Raw genomic sequence first — 17,615 nt, 5'->3', positions numbered from 1 at the left:
GCATTGATTGGTGACGAGCCCTTTGCAGCGACCTAGAACCATATGATCGTATGAGATTGTCTAGGACTGACGACCCTAGAATGGATCGCCGTTTGGGAATTGATATGAGGAAGGTACCTTAGCTTTCCAATCCTGCTGTATGAAAAGGATTAATAATAACTTGGTAATTATGTTCATGCACCGCATTGCATGTGCTTTGGCATCGTTGGCACTGCGGGAGGTTGTCATGCGTATCGTAAGATGAAGACGCTGAGGGAGTGCAGGCGAGAGCATGCATTATTTCTATATATATCCTTGCATTAATAAGAGTAATTAGGATGTGTTTGATTGTATTGCCTTATCATTACTGCTTGATTGAATTGATCATATGTTAACTTTTACTGTATAGTTCCACTGAGTTGATCACTCACTCCCACATTCTGGGACGGTGTTTCAACACCAACCAGACTCTGTCTTAGATGCAGATGATGACGCGACCCCTGAGGCAGAGCAGGAGTATGAGGATGACGAGGACGCCTTTTCTTTTATGCAGTTCTCAGGCGGGTTCATGTAAGCCGTGTCCTGATCTACGGGGATTCTGAATTTTCTTTGTAATAGATGATTTCATTTTGATACTTATATTTTGAAAATAAACACTTGTAATTATGACCTGGCAGAGCATATATATCACAGGGACTTGCACATGTTCACATATATTTCTTTAAGTCTTCCGCTTGCGTCTTTCACTTATCCCTGAATTATGTTTGCAGTTTGGCTTAATCTATTCTATGTTTTATGCACTCGTACAGACAACATACATCCATCATTACATATGTTGCATAAGTGATGTTCTGAAACTCAGGAGCTGAGTTATGCTCGACCTCCAAATTCTAGGGCGTTACAAGTTGGTATCAGAGCATGATTTGGATTAAACCAGACCTGGGTTATGGTCACACAACATAAGCTGTCGCCACTTTAGTGTAGGAGGGTGCGAGATTATTCTAGAATCTGTGTAAGTTTTCCCGTTGCTCCTATTGGCGAAAGTTTACTGAAAACGATCGCCGAGATCGAGTCTGTGCATACTCTTGATCACACAAAATGACCCCAAATCTCTTCTAGACCGTACATTGTTAGGTTTAGACGGTGTATCATCCCTTTCCAACCATTAGAAAGCCGGTAATAGTGTATTTGTATTAGATTCTATTCATAGTGACCCGATAAGCGTCGAATCGGACTAAGGGCCCAATCGGGGCAATTCTAGGAGGACCCAGGGGGGACCCACATCATTTTGTGGCTTAGGGGGCAGGAGGACCTCGCCCAAACTATGATTCATCACCGACTGTCCAGAGACCGATGATGACCTCGCCGATTTGGCGAGCCCTCGCCACTCAGCTGGCCAGACCAGGCGGGTCGGCTGGCTCGGGTAGACGCATGTGGGGTCTATTGTGGCCCACTCCTCCATGGTTGCACGATTAAAACCCCTTCTAAACTCTCCTTCCTTCACAAAGCCACCCTCCAAGCTTCCCTTTTCTTGAAATTTTTCTCAAAACCCCACAAAAATCCCTCCCCAGACCCTTTCTTCTTCCATTTTCGTGCATCCCCATCCTACCCCATTCAAAACCCATCTCCATTGCTGTTTGTCCTCTCTTTTCTTTCCATTTGAGCACTCAAATCCTTCCTTTGGGTCTCAAATTCGTGGAAGCCTCACCATTCTTCCCATTTTTCTCTTTTCTCTCATTTTTCATGGCCCTATTTGAGCTTGTTACGGCCATATTTTTCATCTCCACCATTCTCTCTTTCATGGGGAAGAAGAGAGCTTTCGTTGATGAAGCCGGGCCTAGCCGCCCAACCCGTGCACGGAGGCCGAGAGGTGCCGCCGCGAGCACGACCACCACTTGAGAGTTTCAGACAAAGCGGTACCTCGATCCTCAAGCTCCCGTTGGAAGAACTCTGTTGGCGGAGCTATCTGATGGAGTTTATGAAGGCCGTAGGGTCTTTTTTGAAGCTCATGTAGATCCGCGGCTATTTGGTGAATTTCTCTTATTGGAGAGCCTGGAAGGGGTCGGTTGGTGTCCCCTGTTCGAGGGTAAATACCGCGCCAATGTGGGTACTGTCTGAGCTTTCTATGCCCACATTAGGGAACCTTCGCTAGAGCCTTTGCAGTTCAAGATCCCTTGCGGAAGAGATCGGGAGGCCACGATCAACGTCGCTTTGATATCCCGACTTCTGAACGTGCCGCTTGGCGAGGTTCATGCTAGTGAGAAGAATCTGAGTAGTGCGCGCGAGAGGGATTGCCGCACGTGGTTCCTGTGTGGTCGTCTGGTCGAATGGCAGCCTAACAGAAGCCTTTTAGCTACCAACATGATGGACGACTTTCGCTTGCTTCACCACATGTGCACATTCAATGTTTATCCAAGGTAGAGCAACCGCAGTGAGTGTACGCGCCTGATGGTAGATTTCCTGTATCAGGTGGGGCAAGGAGAGAAGCTGTGTGTGCTAACATACATCTTGCGTCAGATTATCCTTATCGTTCTTTCGAATAAGAGGACCGAATCACTCCCATTTGGATGACTCATTTGTAAGCTTGCACATGAGTTTGGCTATAGGCTTGGGGCGAAAAAGCCGGTACCTATTCGTTACATTAATGAGATGACCCTTAATCAGATGGACATTGGGCCTCATCGACGATAAGCCTCACTTGAAGAAAGTGAGGATGAGACTGAGAGCGATGAGGAAGAGAGTAATGGTGAAGGTGGAGCTGAGATGAAGAAGAAGAAGAGCAGGATGAGGAAGAAGTGGAGGCCCAGGACACGAGTGAGAGTTCTCCTCCTGTGGCACCAGAGCAGGGCACAGATCAGGCCGCCAGGGATGCCCGTATAGCTCGGCTTGAGGAGGGTCAGGCTGTCCTACGCCAGGATATTATGGATCTTCGAGGCCTCGTGAAGCATAAGTTCAAGAAGATGTCTCGAACTCTGAAGTCTATCCTGTGTTGTCTGCAGAATAAGGGTGCCCCTCCTCCATCTCCTGATTCTGGCGAGTAGTTGCAGATATAGTCATCCCTTGCTCTGTTTTGTTGCTTGTTATTATGTGTAGCCGTTATAGGCGTAGTAGTTTAGAAGTTATTTTGTGGTTTGAAGCTTAAGTTGTTTTAGCTCATATGCTTTCTCTGTCGCGATCCATGTAATGCTGCACTTCTTGTATTGCGACAATTTTGTTAAATGAAATGCATGTTGTTTTTCCTTGTGTTGTGATGTAAATGTTGTGTGGGTGGATTATGTGGATGTTGAATCTCACAGGTTGCATCCTCTGTTGAATGTAGGGTATGCCTCCTAAGGGTTCGAAGACTTCGGCCCGTCTCTCTTTGGGCGAGTCGCTTGCCGGGGTTTCTCCCCTAGGCGATAGCCAGACGGATCCACAGTCGGGCCTGTCTCATTTTGGTGCTGGGCCGGACTCTCAGCCAGCTACTGGCCCCGCTGCTGGGCCGACTCCTGTGATACCACCCATGGCTCCACCAGTCACGCCTTCGGTTCCTGAGCCGAACCGTGCATCTGCGTCGACGCCTTATGCATCTTCGTCCACTCCACCTCCTGATAGGCTTGAGCAGATGATGTTGTTGATGCAGCAGCAGCAGATCCAGCAGCAACAACAACAGTTTTTATCTTCTATGGCTGACATCTTTGCTTAGTCGATGGGGGTGACTCCACCTGCTTCACCTATGCACTCATCGGGGAACGCTAGTGCTAGCGGTACATTCGAGCGATTCCAACGCTTACGACCTCCCACATTTGCGGGTTCTCATAGACCCGAGGAGGCCGAGTACTAGATTGACCGCATCTCTAAGATGCTGAGGCCGCTTCACTGTTCTGAGGCTGAGCAGGTCGAGCTTGCCTCCTTCATGTTTGAGAAGGAGGCCAGTTTATGGTGGGATAGTGTTCTCCGCATAGTTGCGGAGGGTTTTGAGTGGACGTGGCAGGCATTTGAGGCATGCTTCCACGAGAAGTATTTCTCGGTCACTTACCGACACGAGAAGGAGAGTGAGTTCCTTCGCCTCCGTTAGGGAGGGATGTCGGTGACTGAGTATGAGAACCGGTTTACTGACCTGGGTCGATATGCTCCATTGCTCCTGGGGGATCAGCCGATGCAGATGCAACATTTTTCTGAGGGGTTGAGGCCTGAGATTCAATTGAAGATGTGCTGTGCTAGCATATCTTCTTATGCTGAGTTGGTGAGCATGTCCCTGCAAGCTGAGCAAGAAGGGGACAGGTCGTCCCGTATGCGAGCACCTATGGTTCCCAGACCGCGACCTGACTTTCTGAGTACACTATTTCTCGGCAAGTGGCCGCGAGCAGATTCTCCTCCGAGACGTGCAGCGCCGCCCACTCAGCCGATGCGTTCTGACTTGCGCTGTTCGTACTGTGGGAAGATTGGGTATTCGGATCGTAATTGCTTTACGCGAATGCGGGACAGTGGATTTACTCCACCGTAGAGGATCAGCCGTCCGATGCCTCAGGTCATATCACCTCCACCTCTTCGTTCAGCGCCAGCTCACCCATCCTTCAGACCTTCTGTACCTTGCTTTAGGCCACCTCAACGGCGCATGGTTCCACCGCCGAATCGCCCATAGCAAGCTCGAGTTCACGCGCTTACAGTTGAAGCGCCTAGGGCTGACTTGGCACCGAGATCTTTTGAGGTTACAACTCACATTCAAGCTATTCCTATTTCCTTGTTGGTGGATACAGGGTCCACTACCTCTATTATATCCTATGCGGTAGTTAAACGCCTGAGTTTGGGCACTGTTACTATGAAGGGAGTGACACTCACTACCACTACAGGGACCTCCTCTGATATTACCAAGATTTGTATGGGTTGTTTGATTGATCTAGGGAGCAGATCGATTCTAGTTGACCTGCTTGTCGCACCTCTATATCATTACGATGTCATTTTGGGTTTGGATTGGCTCACGAAGATACGAGCAGAGATTGATTGTGAAGCTAGGCTGGTGACAGTCCACGGACTTGAGGGCGAGACATTTACTTTCCCTGTTCAGGTCAGTTACCCTTTCCATTTTGGTTATTATACTTCTCTGTTGAAAGTATTGCTGGTTCGACGCTTGAAAGCACGCCAGTAGTTCGGGATTTTGAAGATGTATTCAAGTCGATTCCTGGATTACCCCCTCGATGCGAGCTTGATTTTACTATCGATCTCATGCCTGGTGCGACACCAATTTCTTTGCCCACCTATCGTATGCCTTCGAGTGAAATGGAGGAATTGAGAAAGTAGATAGATGGCTTGTTGAATTTGGGCTTTATTCGACGTAGTGTGTTTCCTTGGGGAGCACCTGTTCTGTTTGTCAAGAAGAAGGATGGTTCCTTGCGATTATGTATAGATTATCGCAGGTTAAATCAGGTGACTGTGAAGAACAAGTATCCCTTGCCCAGGATCGATGATCTATTTGATCAGTTGAAGAGGGCACAATACTTTGATATCGAGTCAGGGTATCATCAGTTACGCGTCAAGAATGAGGACGTGCAGAAGACCGCATTCAGGACTAGTTTCGGCCATTATGAGTTCCTTGTGATGTCGTTCGGTCTTACGAACGCACCGGCCGTGTTCATGGATTTAATGAACAGGATGTTTCGGCCATTTTTGTTCCGATTCGTCATTGTCTTTATCGATGACATTTTGATATACTCTGCGAGTCGGGAAGAGCACGAGGAGCACTTAAGAGCGGTCTTGGATGCTCTCAGGAAGAATCAGCTTTTTGCATAGTTTAAGAAATGTGATTTCTGGAAAGAGGAAGTCAAGTTCCTAGGACATGTGGTGTCCAAGGAAGGGATAGCTGTTGATCTCGCTAAGGTAGCTGCAGTTCAGGACTGGAAGCAGCCTGGTTCGGTTACTGAGGTGAGAAGCTTTCTGGGTCTAGCAAGCTATTATCGACGCTTCATACGAGACTTCTCGAAGATAGCCAGACCGTTGTCTTAGTTGACACGGAAAGACTTGAAGTTTGCTTGGAATGAAAAGGCAAAAATAACTTTTCAGGAGCTGAAGGACAAGTTGACGTCTGCCCCTGTGCTAGTATTGCCAGAGCAAGGGGTTAAGTATACGATATATACTGACGCCTCTCGCATTGGTCTGGGTTGTGTCCTTATGCAGAAGGACAGGGTGATTGCATATGCCTCGAGACAGTTGAGGAAACACGAAGAGAATTACCCTACACACGACTTGGAGTTGGCAGCTGTTGTTTTCGCATTAAAGCTCTGGAGACATTACCTCTACGGAGAGGAGTTCGAGCTCTTTTGCGACCACAAGAGCCTTAAGTATATCTTCACGCAGCGTGACTTGAATATGAGGCAACGCCGATGGATGGAAACATTAAAGGACTTTATGTTCGATGTCTCTTACCATCCGGGCAAGGCAAACCTTGTGGCAGATGTGTTGAGTCGCAAGAAAGCTATAGAGTTTGCCGCTCCGCTAATGATAGTAGAATGGGACATGATGGAGTTTGTGCGAGACTTTGAGCAGAAACTTACAGTGGAAGAGCCGTATGAGGTTATCGCACACATTCGAGTACAACCCCTTATTGACGAGAGGATCATTGCAGCTCAGGCAGATGATGAGCTATTGGCGACGATGAGAGAGCAGGTTAGTACAGATGAGGAATCCGAGTGGAGTGTTGGTTCAGATGGGGGCCTATGATATCGTGGCCGGCTATGTGTCCCAGACATTCCTGACTTGAGACGGGAGGTTCTCGAGTCAGCCCATAATTCTAAGCTTGCGATGCATCCAGGTAGTACGAAGATGTATCAAGATATGAGGAGATCCTATTGGTGGGATAACATGAAGGTTCACATTGCTGAGTTCGTATCTCGTTGTCTCACGTGCCAGCAGGTCAAGGCAGAGCATCGCCGACCTCCTGGACTGCTTCAGCCCATGCCCATAGCAGAATGGAAGTGGGACTTCATCTCTATGGATTTTATTTCAGGGCTACCGAGAACGAGGAAGGGACATGACTCTATTTGGGTGATCGTCGACCGATTGACGAAGTTGGCTCATTTCTTACCGATCAGAGTCACAAACTCTGCAGACGAATTGGCTAGGTTGTACATTAAGGAGATTGTACTTCTGCACGGAGTTCCCTTGGAGATTGTGTCTGATAGAGACACGCGATTCACATCTATCTTCTGGACTCGTATCCAGGAACGATGGGTGTGAAATTGAAGTTCAACACCGCGTTTCATCCGCAGACAGACGGGCAGACGGAACGTGTGAATCAGGTTCTGGAAGACATGTTGCGAGTTTGTGTTTTAGATTTCACGGACAGTTGGGATGATTGTCTCCCTTATGCAGAGTTCACGTATAACAATAGCTTTCAGGCGACTATCGGCATGGCTCCTTACGAGGCATTGTATGGTTGCCCGTGTAGAGCACCGCATTGCTGGGCAGAAGTTGGCGAGCGTAGTTTGATTGGCCCAGAGTTGGTATAGGCGACTTAAGAGAAAGTTGACATTATTCGACGTCGACTTCTGATAGCCCAGAGCAGGCAAAAGAGTTACGCTGATACGAGGTGGCGACTGCTTGAGTTTGAGGTTGGAGACCATGTATTTCTTAAGGTTTCTCCTATGAAGGGAGTCCTGCGATTTGGTAAGAAGGGGAAGCTCACGCTGAGATTTATTGGTCCATTTCAAATATTGGATCGAGTGGGAGCGGTAGTATACCTTCTTGCGTTGCCCACACCACTTGCGGGCGTGCATAACGTATTTCATGTTTCTATGCTGAAGAAGTACGTTCCTGATCCTTCGCATATTATCAGTTGGGAGCAGGTGTAATTGAGCGAAGATGCCACATATGTACTGCGACCGATACGTATCCTAGACAGGAAGGAGCAGGTATTGCGTAGCAAGGTCATCCCTCTTGTGAAAGTACTGTGGACACATCATAGTGAAGAAGAGGCCCGAAAAATTTTGTGCAAAGACTCGAGTACTACCTCAAATTCCTTAGAAGTTATATGTGGGTTAATTAGTGTTAAAACTCAATTGCTTGTGAAATTAGCACCAATCACTTTAAATTTGATCTACAGGACTCAAAACCTGTAGAATCGTTAATGCTATGTTACCCTGAAATCTAGGATTCAACGCTAAATCCAGATGCTCTAGGGAGTACTTGGAAACTTTGTATCGAACTTGGACCACGCGTCGAAAGTCTGATAGCGATGATCTTAGACAATTATAATCACCTTGTTGGGCTTGGCCATCACCTCAAAAATCAAGTCCAGATAATGTCCTGAGACGATTTGCTTGAGTCCGGAGTAAAGAGTGTGAGAAAGCTGAGAAATTAAATATGGATTTATGAAATCTGAGTCGTGTCGCTTGCGCGCCAATTTTAAGTATTCTGACCCAAATTTATCCTCAGATCAGGGAAGATGGCCCAGACATGTCAAAGTGCTTGTGGCCCTGATCGAGTTTCGGTGACCGTTGAATTGAGATTGGTTCGATCAGTACAAAAACTCAGCCTGACCTAGATCCATGGTCAGTGAGCTTAAGTCTGACCGCACGTGGAGAAAGGACCACCAGAAGTGTTCCGTTGGACCGATATAGACTCGATTTGGTTATAACCTAAGTATACCTTGGCCCTGGGGCTATTTTCATTAATTTTAGGCCTATATAAAGACCTAAAACCCTCACTCTCAATTCCATACGAATTTTCTAACCCTAGCTAAGAGAGAGAAAGAGAGAGGAAAAGAGAGAGAAAGTGAGAGAAAAGTTGGTGAATCATCTTGAGATTCTTCTTTGTTACTCTGCGTTCCTAAACTATCACTTCTGAATCGTTATTTCGGCGATTCTAAGTTCATTCTTGGATAAGTCAATCAAACCTTAGTCTATTTTAGAGCTTAGAATAGTCTAAGTGTTGATGTAACTCATTTTATTCATGCCTTAGGTTATCTAGTATACCTTGGCGAACTCGGCTCGAACTCGGCCCGAGCTATTGACTGAATGAGTCGACCTAGCTAGTCAGTTTCGAGGACTGAGCCGAGCCGAGTTCGAGTTGAGGTCAGCTAGTGGCCGAGCCGAGTCGAGTTGAGGCTAGCTCGACTCGGTTCGACTCGATGTACACCCCTAATCATGGGTGATCTTTTCAAATATGCCTTTACTATTTATAGCGTTCTTAGATGAAGTGCGCAGATAATCATTTGTCCATGTGGCGCCTTCACATGTAATTGGCTGTAAAGGAACAATTATCATTTCTTGATTGTGATTTGCTTTTCTCAAATGCCCAGAACGTGTTCTAGTGCTGACGTAGCCCTAATGGTTACCTATACTTATCCGAACATTGTATAAACGCCAAGGCTCCTCGAAGATATGACTTAATATCTCATATCTCCAGTGCATGCTCACAAAGATATTGTATATGCCATGTAGCTTATTCTACACCGTCGATCTGGTTCTCCCATATTTTGGTGCAAATGATTATAAAGATAGATAGAGAGTGCAATAAATAATTTTTTTAATTTTATTCTCTTTCATCTCTTATACGTACGTCATAAATACTAGTTATTTTAGAACTAGACGCATGACTCATTAATTGAAGTTGTTATAACAATTATAGAAGTGGGGTTTTCATAGCCTACCATTGACATCTGAGTTATAATGAAGAAGTTTATTGGTGAGAAATAAACTATAAGTATTATGAAAGAAAGTTTTCTACAAAGACTTAACACCTATATATGACGATAATGATAATTATCTAAGACAATTATGAAATTGCGTGGAATAGTTTACCATGACACATGCGGAAGATTGGTAGAGCTATATAATTATTGTTAAGTCCTAAAGGGGAGGGGGAGTGATTAGTACCTTTTTTTTTTGCCTAGTTATCTAATTTATCAATTAAAACTAATAAGGCAAATTAACACTAAAGGCTTGTTTGGGAGCGTGGATTTGGAACCCCCTGGATTTAGAACCCCCAAGATTTGAAATCCTCTTATTGCGTTTGGCACCTTGGATCGGGAATAAACTTTAATCCAAAAGTAGCTATACACAGTATATTTACAGGGGTTTGAATTTAATTACTAAATCAAATTTAATATCTCTAATTAGTAACATATGTAATGTTTGATACAATGGTTGTAATAAGCCCACTAAAATATATGCTTTACCCGAAAATGATGAAATTCCAAGTCTCGGATGAGCCACAGGCACAAGATTCATGTCTGAGTGACTAACTAACGTTTTTTAACATTTGATTTACATGGACAATGTTTGGACGGTACTGATCATCATATTAAAGTAATTATAGTGATGCAATTGATAATCTAATTGTTTTGTGATATCATTAGTGGGTCATGTGCCCAATAGAATAATAGTCGGGTGACACACATGTTACACATGCAACTCTTGGAAGGATTTTATATGCAATCCAAGCTCTTACCGTGGATTTCAAACCCCCTCTTTGAGGGGATTTGAAACCCCCAATTACTTTATGTCGCCAAACAACTAGTGGATTTGAAATCCTCTCAAATCCCCCCAAATCCATGGTGCCAAACGACCCTTAAGACTTCTAAGCCAAAGTGGGTCCAATCACACAAATTGTAAATGATATACACTAATCAAACAACTAGTTTATAAGAGATAGTGAGCTTATGTGTACATTGCAAGTTAAGTGCCTAACATACAATTAAATTCAAGCATTCATATGATTGAACTAATTAAGCACATAAGCATAAATAGAATTGTGCTTTAATGACAATCACAAACACGAGTATGTATATTGGTTCAGTTTTCCTACTCCACTCTCAACGGATACACTCTCTTTGAGTGTATCAGTATTCACTATTGTAACACCCCGAAAATTAGCACCCAAGTATATAAACTCCGATCATGAGTTTTCGGGTATTAACCAAATAAAAATGCATGTGTGACCCCGTTCATATTCACACTTATTTCAAAGACAAGCAATCAGAGTAACACAATTTAAATTAGCAGATCCAAATAGAGGTAGAGATAATAACAATCAATGAATATAGGGCTAAGAGTAAAATTACAATTCTAATAGTTCTGATTGTCCAAAATGGGGATTATATAAGCCACAATATACATACCTAAAATGATTAAAGTGTGAAATTTTTAGTTTGGTCCAATCCTCTGAAACACAACATCGGCGATGCAAGTCACTCTAAGCTTATCTGTCTGAGATCTTGATAGTACCTGCATCGATAATATCGTCTGGTTGGTGTTTTAAAACACCGTCCCAGAGTGGGAGTGAGTGATCAACTCAGTAGTTCTGTTAACTCTAAGTTATGTGTGTTATTAATTCCACTAACACAAGTAATGATAAGGCAACTTAAACACCCAGTTTTTAAATGCTCTTATTAATGTATGTGCATGTTGTTATGAGATGATGCATGCCCTCACAATCCAACACTCCCCCATAAGTGACTCCAACACCTCATTTGTAAATGCCAACACTCTCTCAATGCTCGACTATAATGCCCAAGTCGCCACAACCTATACTAATGCAATGCTATAAATGTTCATGTTAGCTGAGTATTTGATTAAGTTTGTTCATCCATCAAGATTGGGGAAGCTAAAACACCTCTATTTAATCAATAGCCTTATCCATATTACTTAGCCCAGGGCAGCTCTAGCGGATCTGAGCCTGCGATTTATGATCCAAATTTAGGTATCACCCACTTATCACACAAATCAACAATTCCAAAGCTAAGGCATGATACCCGAAGGTGTGAGGATTAACTCGGTATGAGTCATCACCCAAACACTGAGTATGATCACTCAGTTTTGAGGTGCGAGCTCGTCACATTAAACTAAATCATCACAAGGAAAAGGGCTTGTCACCCAATTCCATTCATTCCCGAGTCATTCGAATGATGCTTTGACATGAAACTATCTGCTAGATAATTTGAGGCTGTTCGAACAATGATATATCACCTCCATTAGTGCTCGCTAGTTACTACGGGGAGGCTCGTCACCCCAGCGTAGGCCGATAGCACAGACACAATGTCCCATACCACCATGCCCAGCTCCTGAGACTTGGAGATCGTATCGCTAATGGTTATTAGTATGCCTTTTTAGGATATGTGGTGCTTTAGATTCAGGTAAATGTAATCATACATGGTGGACACAAATGGTTGGTTGGCTATTAGGCTAATTTGGTTTACTCAAACTAACTCCAGAATAACCGGCATTGGGTGTAAGCATCCCATGTAGTCCAACTATTGCCGGTTATCCGCATTCGGCCTGGATCAATCAGATTAGTCTCGAGTGGCCAACCCAATTGGGGTTCCCCTCATGGATTCGCGGTTTGGGGGCCAACCTGACTACCGAGGTAGTTCCGGTCAGTCAATCACATTAATAAATTGACTACCGTGACTAACATGAGAGATATAAACAATGAATTTAGAAAATCCTACTTTATAGTGCATTTCATTGAATATGTAGGTGACATTATACTAAGATAGCAATATATGAAAAGTAAGCGGCCATACATGTGTGCACTGGTTAGCATACATTCATTCATATATTATATTAATCATTAATTATCACTGATTAGCATGCATTCATCCATGCGCAACCAATAGTAACTAGACTGGTTAGCATGCATCTGTCTACGCACTACACAATCATAAATCGACACTGACTATCATGCATTCATCTATTCACCACATAAACCATTAATTGCGGAATGAATTTGATGATTGGCAACCTAAAGGTAATGGTCTGTACCTTTAAGAAGGAATCTCTGATTTCGGGTTCCTAGGGTTAGGAATTTAGGGGAAAATGAATCTTACACAAAATTTAAAGGAATTGGGTGAGAATCATGCAATTAATCTTAGAAAACTTAAGTTGAGAAGCACGGTTCGTTTCTTACCTGTCAATCAAGAGTGGGGTGGATTTGATAGATGAGAATGGTCGAGGCGATGACTTGATCGAAGGATATCCATCAGGAATGCTCCAAGGTCTCCCTCACAAGACATCCCTCCTCTCTTTCTCTCTTTATCCCTTTCTTTCTAAGGAAAAATTCTCATGGGAAGATGGGGGTGAAAATGGGGAGCTATTTATAGTGCCAGAATGTGCACAATTGCCCTAGTGACTTTTTTTTCCATTAAGATTTGCCATTGGGCAGGTTATTTTTGATTTACAGGGCCTCACCGAAGGCCCATTGACTTATCTATACCATGGGGCAGGTGCCCCGTCATGAGATCTATGTTTCATCACAAGTGGGCGGCGACTATACGAATATGTGTGGGAAAATATCCTTAACTCACATATCAAGTTTAGTTAAAATCTAATGGTCGGAAAGTCGCAACTTCATAAAAGAGCAGAGAGCCCAATTCACTTAAATTTCAGGTTTCTGCCTAAGGCATTTGCACATCCCATGCACTCGGCCTTCGGTCCAAGGTGAACAATTCTAGACACTACCCCGACTCAACATTCACGATGGACGTCAAGCTTGGTAAGACGATCATTATTCTATAATTTTGAGTCTAGTGGCCCACTAATGAGCGGTCTATAACTTATTCGGATAATCAGGACATTTCTGTAATGAATTGTGTAGGGAGATTTCTTGTGTGCAATGAAAAGGGTTTGGATTAGTTAAGTTCATAGTGTGGCCTACTCGTAATTAGTGAAAATGGTAATTCGGCTCTAATCACCCTAATCAAGAACCATAATTCAATTATACTTGAAGTTATCCGAATTAGTAAAATACACAAAAAATAAAAAATCCTAATTTAATCATATAAGATGATTCTTTGTATGATTAGAAATAATTCATAATAAGACATCGAACACAAAAACTCTAAGACGAAAAAGATATGTGCAGTCCATTAACAACGTGTAGTTGTAGAAATTTTCAGTTTCAATAGGTCTATTGCTTGTAATGTTTTTAATACTTTCAGTATCAAAATTATTTTCAAATTTTTTATAGTAGTTTATCATTAATTTTAATTTATCGTAACTAAATTTCATCTCATTTTGAATTATATAAAAATTCTAAAAATTATGGAAGTACCAACTGCCCAAAACCAATGATTTTGGTATAGTTTCAAAAACATCCTAAAATTAACCTACCTTAAAATTTTTTATTCTTATTTTATTTATCTATGAAACTAGACTCATCAAGCTTCAATCTAGCTTTTGAATCACCTCAATCAGAGTTATAGAAAATAGATATGAATTCTTGAAATCATTGCATTGAAACTATTAAAATCCGAACATGCAGAATATTGCTGAACAGGGTTACTCGGTTCAACTGAGTCCCAGTCGGTGCAACTGAACCTTGTTGTCCAGAGTTACTCAGTTGCTCGATGTTTACTTGGTGCAACCGAGCATTACTGCCCTAGTTTGCTCAATGCAACCAAGTTCCACTCGGTTCAATCGAACCTTGCTGTCCATGTTTTTCAAAATTCTTAAATTTCAATTGGTCAGGTAGTTTTGGTGGATCCAAGATCACTTCTTTTGGCCCCAAACACGTGTAAATGCATGCATGGACATATACTCAAATAAAAAAAAAGAAGATAATGCCCAAGGATGTCCAATTCCCAGTTGATAAAAATTTGAGATGTTATAACTATCTTATGAGTTTTCAATAGATTCACCCATAACTTTTACATCCATATATAAGGACCTAACACACATACACTCCATTGTCGAAGGAACACATTTCCACTCGTACCATGGCTCCCACAAGAGACTTTAGTTGGTTTTCTATTAGCTAACCAACAACCACATGCGATGCTAATATAAGGCTTTACGTTTTGTTCTAGCCGAAGGCTCCTAATGGAGACTAACACGTACACACCCATGTCCGGTAAATTTGGCCTTACACGAGAGCTTAGGTCCTACACAAAAACCTATTCAAATTTGGGTCACAAGCTCTTATAATCAATCCTATATAAGGAAATGGTATATAGACTCTACAATGACACTTACTTGTCAGATTGAACCTCTTTATAGCGCCTTGCTTAGGTTGCTTGATCGATACTCTCCCATGCTTTAATTAGCTCCCCTTGTGCTTTCCCGATCTTTGAAGGCCGTCTTCTTTCGCTTCCTTGAATGAGATACCTTGCATTTGATGCTCCAATGAGGCCACTAAGATAATGGGAGTGAGGTTTGAATCTCCTACACTTAATGATGTGAGTAGGTTTCTAGTGGAGATTTACCTAGATGGATACTCTGGAGGTTGATAGACAAATAGGATTTGTTAATGAGATTAATGTCGAAATTCTAGAGAAGGCTTTAGATAATGTTCTTCTTATAAAGGAACTTGATGCTCATTAGAGTGATGAATCACTAAGAAGAGAATGAATCTCGTTGGGATAGATCTTAAGAGGTATGACGGAGATTGGGATAAACTAGGGTCTCTACAATGCCAAAATCCATCATTAGCACAAAGATCCAAAAGCAATATTTATAACAAAAAACTCCAACGGATCTATATTGGTTAAGCTCAATCAATTAGCCGAGTGCCTTCAATCGATCAAGCTCCATTGAAATAGTGCAACAAACTCGCTGGACGTTTTTGGCAATGTTCGATTAATCGAGGCCGATCGATTGAGGATTACTTGATCAACCAATCTTACAAAAGGACTTATATCTAAATCACTATGGATAAAGAGTTATTCATCGGTTTAGTCAAGGAAAGGTATGTATATCAAACCACATGATCAACGGTCGGATGACTTGATTTATTGGTCAAATTCATGTTGGAAGATGGATGTAGGGTTAGGTTAGCTAGATTGGTACTGTACACATGTTCATAATAGGTTAAATTCATGGTAACACTCGAGAACTTTCAATACTCGGGTATTGAAAAGTTTGGGGTGTTACAATCTACCCCCATAAACATAATTTTGCTCCCAAAATTTAGTACTCTTATTACACAAACCATTTTCCATGTTTGACGACATCACAATTTCTGATAGTATTATCAGGGTTATAAGTTTATCTAGGTGGTTAATAACAATATCCTATCATTCCTTCCATAGTTCTCTGCTATTTAAGTGTAGTACAATTCCTTACTTCATGTGTTCGAGGTAACACGAATAGATGGTCGTAGTGGGTTTGAGCCCGATACACGAATCCTTCATCTGTGCAGTACAGAGGATTTACCGGTAGCAATTTATAATCCTGTTAAATCTCTATCCTTTACTTGATCAGGGCATTGGAATCATTTGAGATTTTCTATGACTTAGAATTTGAGTTAAACCACGCAAATTTTGCATAAACGTGGTTCCATTAGTCCATAATCTCGATTGTTCTAAACTTATGGGGAATATCGTGAAATCTTATATTCTCATAAGGGATAATTCTACTTGGTCTATTAAACTTTCATGACATCATTTACTTATTTGATACACTACTCAAAATTATTTTTATCATCCTTACTGATTTATTACGCTTAAATTTTCAACGTATTACTCATGAGATAGGTATGTATATGTCTAGGCGCGTAATATTGGCTATATGAATCAGGACGCTACATGATAACGTCTCGAAAAAATTCGTACAAAGACCCGAGTACCACCTCAAGCAGAAATCACTAAGGACCAAATCCCTTTAGAAATTAGATGTTGATTAATTAGGTGTTAAACTAGATTATCTATGAAATTAACACTAATCACTTTAAATACGATCTGTATGACCCAAAATCTGCAGGATCGCTAACGCTACATTGCCTAAAAACTTAAGATCCATCTCAAAACCCAGTGCTCTTGGGAGCGCATCGAAACTCTGTATTAGACCTAGACTGCGTGTCGAAAGTCTGATTTTTTCAAATCTATACGGTTATGACTGCCTTGCTGGACTTGGCAACCATCTCAGAAACCAAGTCCTAAAGGTATCTAGCAACGCATAACATGAGCCCAAAGCGAAGTGTGTGAGAAACGCGAATATCTTTATGAAATGAATTAAAACTTAAGTGAATTGAGTCGTTCGCTTGCAGGCTGAATCTAAGGATTTACACCATCGGATTCTGACCCCAATACACCCTTGGATTAGGGAAAATTTTTGACACATGTCAGTGCACTTGTGACCCCGATCGAGTACCGGTGACCGTTGAACTGAAACTGGTCCACCACGGTTGATCCACAAATTTGATCGGACTGAAAACTTAGCTTGACCTAGATCCAATGTCAGGGAGCTTAAGTCCAACCGCATATAGAAAAGGGGCCTCCAGAACAGCTCTGTTGGACCAAAACGACCACTATTTGGCTATAACCTAAGTATACCATGGCCCTGGGGCCATTCTCATCAGTTCTGGGTCTATATAAGCCCCTTAAACCCTCTCTCTATCATCCCATACGAATTTGGAAAACCTTAAGAGAGAGAAGAGAGAAAAGAGAAGGAAAGAGAGAGAAAGTGAGAGAGAGAGTTGGCGTTTGTTCCTGGGATTCAATCCCATCACTCCACGTGCTTAACTACTACTTCTATATCGCAATTCCAGCGATTCTGATTCCACTCTTAGGTAAGAAAACCTAACCTTAATCTATTTTAGGGTTTTAAATAGTGTAAGTGATCAAATAGCTAACCTATTTCATGCTATAGGTGGTCGTCGTGTCGTAGACAAAGACTTGGCATACAAACTGAGTTCGATACTCGTTTATCGGCAAAAGGTGTGGACTA

This window comes from Magnolia sinica, chromosome 2 (assembly GCF_029962835.1).
Source record: "Magnolia sinica isolate HGM2019 chromosome 2, MsV1, whole genome shotgun sequence".
NCBI classification, from domain to species: domain Eukaryota; kingdom Viridiplantae; phylum Streptophyta; class Magnoliopsida; order Magnoliales; family Magnoliaceae; genus Magnolia; species Magnolia sinica.
Note: the sequence above shows the minus strand (reverse complement) of the source record.